Below are 9,977 nucleotides of genomic sequence, written 5' to 3' on the forward strand. Positions count from 1 at the left end.
TAAAACATCCCAAACTCAATGTCTGTAAGTAATAATTAAGTAATATCTTTCCCTTGAGAGATACTACGTTTTTAAAGCATCCCTTTCCATGACCAAGGTTAATATAAAACTGCTGCACAATATGAATTTTTCAGCCAGGGTCTTGGTCAATAGCAGGGTTTCTGATCCCCTACCTCTTTCTAGAGCCACATGGGGCAGGGTTGTCCCCTGTCCACTTTACTACATGTTCCAGAACCACTGGCAATAGCGTTTAGGACTTACCCAGAGATTAGGGGCTTACGTGATCAGTTGGTTGAAACAATTAGTCTCTACCCAGATGACATGCTTTTGTATCTGGAAGATGCGGGTCCTTCTCTCCAGTGAACGCTGGGTGTAATAGAGCAATTCGGGCAATACTCAGGCCTGAAAATCAACTGGGATAGATCCATCCCTCAACTTTTTTAGTCCCTACAGCGGCGCAAGCTGATCTCCCTCTTGTTTGGGCTAGCTCTATAAAATAACTTGGGATCTTCATTACTCGTTCTCCAGAGGATTATGTTAAAATGAATGTAGAGCCCCTTTATTGTCAGGGTGCCAGGAAACCAGACCACACAAAGATGCAAGTAAAAAAAAGCAGCTTATTAGAGCAACAACAATAAACGCACAGCAAGAGTGAAATCAGGAACAGCCGGGGTCAAGTCCAGAGCATGTAGTCATCCAAGCCGGGATCGAGTCTAGAAGCGGGTAGTCATCCAAGCCGGGGTCGAGTCCAGAGGCGGGTAGTCAGCCGATGCCGGGTCATCTGCCGATGTGGGGTCGTCTGCCGATTCTGAATCGAGAGTCAGGAAAGTGGTTAGCCAAGCCAGGTCATGCACGGAGGAACACAGGGAAAAAAAGGGCTAGCAGTGATGCACCTTGGAGCACAAACGCAAGGGCAAAGGACTGCCAGCCAACCAGTGATATATGTATTCAGGTGTGCAACATCATCACTGAGCGACACCCAGACAGCCGGCAAGTGATGATGCAAACAGAGTTTATAAAAGACAGCAGTCTACACATGTCCAAGATGGATGCCAACAGGAAGGCAAGGTAAGACTTTGACATATATGCGGTGTTGAAATCTAAAACTCAGGCATGGGCTAGGCTCCCCTTGGGGTTATGGGCAGCATTAATCTAATTAAAATGCTGCTGTTGCCCAAGCACCTTTACATTATTTAGCATGCTCCAGTGTATCCACCGTTCCACATATTTAAGTCCCTGGAATCCATACTTAATACCTTTGTATGGGGCAACTCTCGCCTTAAAGTAGTCGTAAAGTCAGAAGGTTTTTTTTTATCTTAATCCATTCTATGCATTAAGATAAAAAGCCTTCTGCATGTAACAGCCCCCCCAACACCCCTAATACTTACCTGTGCCCCCTCTCAGTCTAGGCATGTCCATGAGTCCCTAGGCCATCCTGGGACTCTCTCTCCTTATTGGCTGAGATACAGCCAGGGCGCCATTGGCTCCTGCAGCTGTCAATCAAAGTCAGTGAGCCAATCAGGAGAGAGAGGGGCCAGGAGCAGCAACAAGAGGAGCTCTGTGCAAAACTAACTGCAGAGAGGAGGTAGGTATAATAAGTTTATTTATTTTTTTTTTTTTAAAACAAGACTTTACAATCACTTTAAATTGTCCTGGCATTCGCTAAAAAAACCCTACCCACTTAGGCTGGGTTAACACTGCTAAGAATTGGATGCGGGTTTCCCCGCATCCAATTTGCTTGTCAGGAGACTGTGAGCAGCTCTCAATGGAGCCGGTTTACACAGCTCCAGGATGGCTGTGGAGCGGATTGCAGAAGGGGTCCTGTGGGTCTTCTGGTCCATTTTAGGTCCGAATTCAGCCAAAAATTTGCACTGAATTCAGACCTGTAACCAGTGGCGGCCGCCCCCCCCCCTATCCATGCGTCCAGCCCCCTAATCTACATGCGGGGCGCCGGATGCATGGAGTTCAATGGGGCTTTTTTTTTTTTTAATCACCTGATTAGAGCCAGAGGCTCTAATAGGCTTCAGCAAAGGGTGGACCCGGGGCGCAGAGCAGTGCACCCCAAGCCCACCCATTGTGTGACAATAGCGAATGAAAATTCACTATTGTCACACAGATCCTCCTCTTGGCCAATCAGGAAGCGGGTCCTCCCGCTTCCTGATTGGCCCCAAAGGCAAACCCCATGCCATTGGCCGAGGAGGAGACGAGAGGACTGAGGAGAAGCCGCCGCTGCCTGAGGTAAGTGCACTGGTCTCGTGGGGGGGGGGGGGGTTGCATGCTGGTCACTCTGCATTGAAAAGGGGCATGCTGGTATCTCTGCATTGAAAGGGGGCACACTGGCATCTCTGCATTGAAAAGGGGCACACTGGTATCTCTGCATTGAAAGGGGGCACGCTGGCATCTCTGCATTGAAAGGGGGCACGCTGGCATTTCTGAATTGAAAGGGGACACACTGATCTCTCTGCATTTAAAGGGGCACGCTGGTATCTCTGCATTGAAAGGGGGCACACTGGCATCTCTGCATTGGAAGGGGGCACACTGGTATCTCTGCATTGAAAGGGGGCACGCTGGCATCTCTGCATTGAAAGGGGGCACGATGATCTCTGCATTGAAAGGGGGCACACTGGCATCTCTGCATTGAAAGAGGGCATGATGATCTCTGCATTGAAGGGGGCACGCTGGCATCTCTGCATTGAAGGGGGCATGCTGGTCTCTCTGCATTGAAAGGGGGCATGCTGATCTCTGTGCATTGAAAGGGGGCACGCTGATCTCTGTGCATTGAAAGGGGGCACGCTAGTCACTGTGCATTGAAAGGGGGCACGCTGATCTCTGTGCATTGAATGGGGGCACGCTGGACTCTGTGCATTGAAAGGGGGCACGCTGGTCTCTGTGCATTGAAAGGGGGCACGCTGGTCACTCTGCATTGAAGGGGGCACGCTATACCTTAATTACTGAAGGCCCCTTTCACACTTTTGTGACCTCAAAGTCATGCAATTTTTTACAGCGTTTTTTGCCGCAAAGCAATGCCTAATAAATTTTTCTGTTTGCGCCCCCCCAAAAATTTTGAGCACCAGACGCCACTGCCTGTAACAGTGAACAGGGACGCACCAGACCCCCTGCTGCAAGCCATCCAGCACACAGTGTAACCCCAGTCTTAAGGGGCATTGCGCTTCTGGATTTTAAGCTTTATTATTTGGCAGCACAGCTTTCCCATTTATTTCACCTTAATAAGGGGGGTAGGGATCCTTATCTTGCTCTGATGTGTTCACCTTTGTCCCAAAGGGTTATGCTCCTTTTTTAGGGAACTATGAGACCCCTCACCCTTGGGGAGTCATAAAGGATTGTTATAGACATATGCCGGTTTTCGGTAATTCGATATATCGCGGTATTGCATAGCCACGGTATTGTTATTGTGGCATTTTTAAAATACCGAGTTTATCTGTCAAGTCTGCCTGACTTGTGAATTGATACATTTCAGTGAGCTGGATGACTCATTCACTCACACAGCTAACCCCTTTCAGCATTAAGTCTCCTAACTATAAACAAAAATGATTACATTGTATCTTTTCCTTCCCTCTGCCAGGGAGAAAGGAAGTTTAACCTCTTAAAGACTGGATCTTTTTCTGACACTTGTTGCTTGCAAGTTAAAATCAGTTTTTTTTTTTGCTAGAAAAGTACTTAGAACCCCCAAACATTTTATATATTTTTTTAGCAGAGACCCTACAGAATAAAATGGCGATTGTTGTAATATTTTATGTCCCACTGTATTTGCGCAGCAGTCTTTCAAACGCAATGATTAGACTTTAATGAATAAAAAAAAAAAAAACGTAACAGTAAAGTTATCCCAATTTTTTTTTTTTTTTTGTTACACAGAGAATCGTGAGAGAATCGTGATCTTTATTCCAAGCTAAAAAATCGTGATTCTCATTTTGGCCAGAATCGTGCAGGTCTAATATACACACACACACGCATAGCAGCCCACATTACATTATTATATAGCCATCAAGCAGTGTCTGGCCTACCTGGTGATGACTGGTCCTGGCGCTCTGATCCGATGGCCTGGTCTTTAAAGGGGCAAATCCTTGCGATCCAGAAGTGGTTAAACCTGCAGGAAGACCGGTGTTTTTATCTATTAATGACTTTACTATTGCTTTAGGCCTGGTTCACATGTATGTGGGTTGGTGGTTCACATGTATGCGGGTTGGCGGTTCACATGTATGCGGGTTGGCGGCCCACATTTGCACAGGCATAGCAGCTCATTGATTTGAACGGGCTGCTATGCCCTCATTTTCCGCAGAAAAAAGGTGCATGCAGCATTTTTTTAAAATTCAGTGGCCTTGAAATCCATCCTGCTTTTGTACCATGCGACTAACCTGCAGTTCCTGCTCTGGCAAGCTTTCTGCATTTTTTGTATACGTGGGCACGGCATTTAAAAACAGTTTGCGTGTGCAGCAACGGCAGGTAAGTCGCATGGTGCAAAAGAAGGATGGATTTCATGGCCACTGCATTTTTTTTAAATTCTGCATGCACCTTTTTTCAGCTGAAAACGCAGGCATAGCAGATCAAGCCCATTCACATCAATGGACTGCTATGCCTGTGCAAATGTGGGCCCCCAACCCGCATACATGTGAACCAGGCCTAAAGCAATAGTAAAGTCATTAATAGATAAAAACACCGGTCCTCCTGCAGGTTTAACCAATGAATGACTTTACTATTGCTTTAGGCCTGGTTCACATGTATGCGGGTTGGGGGCCCACATTTGCGCAGGCATAGCAGCCCATTGATGTGAATGGGCTTGAGCTGCTATGCCTGCGTTTTCAGCTGAAAAAAGGTGCATGCAGAATTTAAAAAAATGCAGTGGCCATGAAATCCATCCTTTTGCACCATGCGACTTACCTGCCGTTGCTGCACACGCAAACTGTTTTTAAATGCCGTGCCCACGTATACAAAAAATGCAGAAAGCTTGCCAGAGCAGGAACTGCAGGTTAGTCGCATGGTGCAAAAGCAGGATGGATTTCAAGGCCACTGAATTTTAAAAAAATGCTGCATGCACCTTTTTTCTGCGGAAAATGAGGGCATAGCAGCCCGTTCAAATCAATGGGCTGCTATGCCTGTGCAAATGTGGGCCGCCAACCCGCATACATGTGAACCACCAACCCACATACATGTGAATCACCAACCCGCATACATGTGAACCGCCAACCCGCATACATGTGAACCGCCAACCCGCATACATGTGAACCGCCAACCCGCATACATGTGAACCAGGCCTAAAGCAATAGTAAAGTCATTTATAAACAACACCTCCTTCAGGTTTAACCACTTCTTGACCACAAGGATTTGCCCTCTTAATGACCAGGCCATCGGATCGGAGCCGAGCGCCAGGACCAGTTATCACCAGTTAGGCCAGACACTGCTTGATGACCTATTTTAGGCCTGGTTCACAGAGTCTGTACTGACTGACTATATAATAATGTGCATAAGTGAACCAAAGCCCCTAAATTCAGCAATGAAATTGAAGTGAGGTGGAAATTTAATAATTTAAATTTAATAATAGAATACCGTGATAATACCGTATACCGTGGTAAAACCTTAATCAATTAATCGCAGCATGAAAATCTGATACCGTCACAAGCCTAGATTGTTATTTCACTATTGCAAGATTTGGGAATTGGCACAGCATAGGCTCAATGCCCCATCCGTACATGCTAATGCACCGCTATGGGAACACCCCTGTCTTACTGAACCTTTGGCTATACCTGATTATGAGTTATGGGTATGAAAAGGAGTTGTATATGTTTCTCATGTTTTTTGTTCATTTCAGCAACTTAAAGTGTTACTAAACCCAGGAGCCTGCATTCACTATATCTGGTTTCCCACAGTACACAGAACATAGAAATGCAATTATTTTAGTAAATATAAACTTCTAAACACCTTTTCTCATCAGCAGTATATGGCAGATTTATATCCCTGTCTGGTTAAAGCGTGCAGGAGGAGTTTTCATTCTCCTTTGACTGTCTTTTGAGGCTGCAGGACCTCTGACCCTCTGTCTGGACAGTGCTGATTGGCCTTGTGCTGATCACATGCACCCTCCCAAGAAGAAAAAAAAAACTCTCTAGCAATACACACCAAACTGAGCATGTGCAGAGTGACTCCTATGGCTCTGTACTTTTAGGAGACTGATTGGGGACAGTGGAAAAAAGGGAGGATCAGAGAAGACAGGATCAAACAGCCTTTTTACACAATGCAGAGAATTAACCTGTTAGGTTCCACAGTGAGTATAACAAGCATGCTTTACAGCATCTACAGACTGATTCTACTGTTGCGGGTTTAGTAACACTTAAAGGACGAATTTGGGCTCCCTAACTCAATGCTTTTCCTTTATCTTCAGCTCCCCCATGCTTTGCGTGCTCAGTTCGGTGCTTCCACCCCCAAGCAGGAACAGTTGTACCTTCTGAATGTAATACTAGGCTTGGAGTCTAAAAAACTCACCTCTAAGTTCTAGAACTGTCTTCTCCTGCTGACTGCTGCTACCTTTGTGTATCAGTTAAAAGTGAATTAATTTTATACCACCTTACCCTACAAGAAAGTTTTGTATGCTCAAAGAGGGTGTTCATAAAATATGGGATAAATGCCTAGAAATTGCTTCCACTTAATGAACATGACAGTGCTGATGCGTAAACCTACTACTGCATGTCCAAAATACCATAGAATGACCTCATACATTAGGGATTTTTTTCTATTAAATGTGGTGCCCATTGATCAGCTCTAGGTATATCCAATTATTGTCCTGGGGGCGGCACATGTTATGTAAATGAGATGTATACAGGTTTTTTTTTTCTCAGAGAATACACAATACCCCCAGCAGCAACAACGGATCTTTCAGCACCCACAATAAAACCCCTTCCTCAACAGTAGATCTCTTCCCGCAACAATAGACTCCCAGCAACAATAGACCCCCTACCAGCAACAACAGATCCTCTCCAGCAACAATAGATCCCCCAGCTGCCAGCATCAATAGACCCTGAAGCACACCTCAGCACCCATTACATACAGTACATCCAGTGCTGGAGGTGCTGGAACTGCATTCCCCAGTGTTTCCGCTGAACAAAAGCCCTGGATGTATATGATATACTTATCTATAGACCACTCTTCTTTCTATACATTTGTTAAACAGTTAATATGATTTTCCCGTGCTATTATGGGAATTGTTATTCCTTTACTATGTAACCGCATATACCCTGTTGTATGTCACTGTCATACTTATGCTCTGCTCTAATAGAGTTTCTTCCTTTAAACAAACAAAAAAATGTATTCAGCTCATAGAAATGTTGGATGTAAGCAATCGTGAACAATTCCAATTTTTTACATCTTTGTTGTTTTTTTTTTTTAATTAATAAATCCTTTCCTGGTGTCAAACCTTTAAAAGAGAACTGCAATCGTCAGAGAAACTGACAGAAGACCCGCTTCATTATGTAAACAAAGCAGGCGAGTCTTCTGTCAAACAGGCAGAGAGAGATCACTAGTTTCAGCTAAGCTAAGCTGAAACCCCAATCTCTCTGTGCCTGTCACAGAACCATCCCCCCACAGAGTCAGCAAGCATATTTAGGCACACATTAACCCCTTTGATCACCCCCGGTATTAACCCCTTCCCTGCCAGTGTCATTTATACAGTAACAGTGCATATTATTTAGCTTTGATTACTGTATTAATGTCACTGGTCCCCAAAAAGTGTCAAAAATATCAGTTAGGGGTCCGATCTGTCTGCCGCAATGTCGCAGTCCCGCTAAAAATTGCAGATCGCCGCCATTACTAATAAAAAAGTCCAAGTCCAAAAATCTATCCCGTAGTTTGTAAACGCTATAACTTTTGCGCAAACCAAATAAAATAGGCTTTTTGTTTTTTTTTTTACCAAAAATATGTAGCAGAATACAAATTGGGCTAAACTGATAAAAAAAATTTTTTTTTTACATTTTTTTTATTGGGAATGTTTTATAGCAGGAAGTAAAAAATATTGTGTTTTTTTTTCAAAATTGTCGCTCTTTTTTTGTTTATAGCGCAAAATCTAAAAACCGCAGAGGTGATCAAATACCACCAAAAGAAAGCTCTATTTGTGGGGAAAAAAGGACATCAATTGTATTTGGGTACAGAGTCGCACGACCGCGCTTTTTGTTGTTAAAGTAACGCAGTGCCGCATCTCAAAAAACGGCCTGGTCATTAAGGCGGTAAAACCTTCCGAAGCTGAAGTTGTTAAAGCAACCTGTCGCGTAAAAAAAAAAAAAAAAAACTTTTTGAGGTTTTTTTTATTAAATGTTCCTCTGTTTAACCCCTTATTAACCCTTACCTTACTCTAATCAACCCTAATTAACTCTTTACTCTGCTCCATTTAATCGTTATTTTCCTGCTGATTTATTTTTTTGTTCACTTCTATTTTTTAAACTAGTAATAATTAAAACTTTTTTTGCTTGCTAATCTTTTTACCCCTTTAATATATAGTTACATGTTTCGCTTCGAAAGAAGCGTGAAATGTAATAAAAAAAAAATGTATTTCATTTTTAAATAATTTTTCAATGCTTTGTACCATTGCTGACAGCTGAAGTGTAAACAAAACAGTTGCGGTAGGTATCGGTAATTGATATCAGCGAGTACTAAAAAGAAAAAAAACTGTATCGGTACTTGTACTCCTTGTAAAAAAAAATGGTATCGGTGCATCTCTAGTTTCTTGTACATGCCAGAGTTTGCTATAGGTGAAAGGGAAGTGTATAGAAAAGTGTTCCTTCACAGATTAGAGATACCAAATGATTGTGATTTCACTGTAGAGACTTTAGGTGACAATGCTGTCTTCTTCTTTGTGTCCCTGATAAGCACCCACTATTCTCCCAGCTGAGCTTTTCCCTTTCCTGTTAGAGAATCCCTGCAGCTGTCTCAGAATAACATTCATTTCCTTCCTGGATATCGACCTCCAGCAGTCATAATACCATGTAGGGAAGAGGGGAGCACAAGGTTAACCAGAGTGGGTTGCAAATAAGATCTAATTTGTTTGAATAATATTTCATTCCAAGGTCTTCTTCTGCATCCCTGCAATCGCCCTCCTTGTTTTCTGTTCTCAAAGCACTATGGGCGCCATCAGACTGACAAACTATAAAAAGTATGGCTGTCAATTAGACTGATCAGCTTTATTACATGTAGTACTGGTGATGGCTTAATATTAAGGCTCCGCTCACACTTGTATGACTCCAAAATTGCACCGACTTTGGAGTGCAACTTTGATGCAACTTTGGCGCAACTTTAGATGGGTTCAACTTGGATACAACTTTGGCATTTGACCAGTGATAGGCCTCTTTCACACGGAGCGGACCGTATTGCGATGCGCTCCGGCACTTTTTTTTTTTTTTTTACGGACACGGATGACACTTGTGATATGCGGACACAATGTATGTCTATGGGATTGCGGATGTCAGCGGATGACACAGCTGACATCCGATTTTGCGTCCTTTACGTTTTTTAAATGGAAGAAAAATAGGGTTCTTTTCCGTTCCAAAAAACAGAACAGAACTGAAAGGACGCAAATCGGATGTCAGCGGATGACACAGCTGACATCCGGTTTTGCGTCCTTTACGTTTTTTAAATGGAAGAAAAATAGGGTTCTGTTCCGTTCCAAAAAACAGAACAGAACTGAAAGGACGCAAATCGGATGTCAGCGGATGGTCATCCACTGACATCCGCAATCCCATTGACATACATTATGTCCGTATATCACCAGTGCTGTATTTTGGTCTAGGTCAACAAGGCCCAGGCCTAGGGCGGCACTTTGCAGGGGGGGCAGCAAAAAAGCCACCCCCCCTCCACCTGAGACTCCATTGGCCACTTCTCTCACCCCCCCCCTCTCTCTCTCCCTCATTCACCCCCTTTCTCACTCTCACCCCCCCCCCTCCTCTCTCTCACCCCCCTCTCTCTCTCTGTCCCACCCCCCCCCC

This window comes from Pelophylax lessonae (genome assembly GCF_965119305.1).
Source record: "Pelophylax lessonae genome assembly, chromosome: 1".
NCBI classification, from domain to species: Eukaryota; Metazoa; Chordata; class Amphibia; order Anura; family Ranidae; genus Pelophylax; species Pelophylax lessonae.